At 54.4% G+C, this 1,773-nt stretch overlaps 1 non-coding gene across 1 annotated transcript; it reads right to left on the reverse strand.

Annotated features, from left to right (window-relative positions):
- Positions 1-668: 668 nt before the first annotated feature.
- On the reverse strand, positions 669-740 carry TRNAC-GCA (transfer RNA cysteine (anticodon GCA)). Its single transcript has one exon. It is a non-coding gene; the product is annotated as a tRNA-Cys (tRNA).
- Positions 741-1,773: the final 1,033 nt, after the last annotated feature.

A 1,773-nucleotide genomic window follows, 5' to 3' on the forward strand; every position in this document is an offset into this window, starting at 1 on the left:
GACGGCCAGTGTCTTCTTAGAGGCTTAATTTCCTATCAAGAGATTAGCGTCAGAGAATGCTTGCACTTGGAAGGATCTGAGAAGGCACTGGGTCCAGTGGCCTCACCTGTGAGCTCTGATGCCCCCTTGGTGTGGAGGGGTGAGTGGGAAATCCCATGAGTATGCCTAATGCTGACCAAAGGAGCCCACTCCAGCCTGATAGCAAGAGCTTCCTGGGTCATCAACAGAAAGCAGAGTCCTGCGGCTAGAACGTTCGAAAGCTCGTGTACAAAAGCGCCCTCCCCGCACGGACGAGCAAACACAGACCCAGACGGAGCGGAGCCACGAGCAGGCAGGGCAGCCACGGGGACTGGCACTGCCCGGCCGGCCTCCCGCCGCTGCCCAGGCAGTCCTGCCTGCTTCCCGGGATGAGTCCAGGAAGGGAGCGAACAACATTCCTGGGTACTTGCACAGCCCCTGAAATGCTGGAGTGTGAGCTCTGTGTCCTCAACAAACATAAACGGAACGCACTGCTTGCTCCACACGTAAACAGGGTGCTGGTGGTTCGGTCGCCGAGTCGTGTCCGACTCTTGAGACGCCGTGGACTTCAGCCCCGCCAGGCTTCTCTGTCCACAGGATTTCCCACCAAGAATACCGGAGTGAGCTGCCACTTCCTTCTCCAGGGGATCTTCCCAACCCAGGGATCGAACCTGGGTCTCCTGCATTGCAGGCAGACTCTTTACCGACTGAGCCACCAGGGAAGCTCCACACATAACCATATTTCTGAACAATTTACCTTAAAGTGGAATCTGAAAGATAATAGCATTTTCCTGTTGTACCACAAGACCACAAAAATGATCTCAAGATAAAGATTAGAGTCTCATCTTCAAAATTAGTTAAGAGGAACCCATGCTTTGAGGTCAAACCGGGATGCCAGCAAGTCAAGCACTTGAGAGAACGGCGATTTGGAGTGGACGAGATGGTCTCCAGTTGGCAAGCTGTTCGTCAAGTACAGACACTCCCACGCGGAGCACAGGGTCTCAGAGACGCTGCGGGCTCCACCCTTCCCGACACGGGGCGATGCAAGAGCGGGCGGTTCTGTGTCTGGGCAGCCGGCCCTTTCCTCCCAGACAGAGGCTCCTGGATTTGTGGAGGGACCATCTTCATGGAGCATAGACGGTGGGACGAGAGAGCGGGGAGGAGACAGCTGTGGAACACTGGACAAAGAACTGTGTCCTTCGAGGAAACTGCTCAGCCAGAGGACGCTTCTAACTCTCAGACGAGGTTTAGGCGGTGATTCCACGTCAGCTCTCTGGCCTCCGTATTCCGTAAAAGTGAATATGGTCCCTGCCCCCAACCCCACATCCTCTACCTGCCTTCCGCCTGTGGGAAACTTTAGTCAAAGAATAAGTTTAATCAGAGAAAGGAGAAATGTGGAAACAGGAAAGCAAAGTAGACCAAATAATGATAATGTAGTCATCACGCATAGTCAAGGACTTTTAGTTCTTTCTCAAGGGCTGTAGATAACATTCTGAGCCACCTCCTGTGAGCTCTTACAGACACGGAAACCCCAGGTAGAAGTGAAGTGCTGGATGAGCAGACTGTACCCAGCACTTGAGCCGCCACAGTTCTGAGAACTGACGGCAAAGAAATGGGAACAACTGCACCCAGAACTGAACACTGCCCCCACCGCAGACAACGCAGATGACGCTAGTCCGGCCGCTGACGCACCGCAGACAACGCAGATGACGCTAGTCCGGCCGCTGACGCACCGCCGACAACGCAGATGACGCT

Source organism: Bos mutus, chromosome 8, assembly GCF_027580195.1.
Source record: "Bos mutus isolate GX-2022 chromosome 8, NWIPB_WYAK_1.1, whole genome shotgun sequence".
Taxonomy (NCBI): Eukaryota; Metazoa; Chordata; class Mammalia; order Artiodactyla; family Bovidae; genus Bos; species Bos mutus.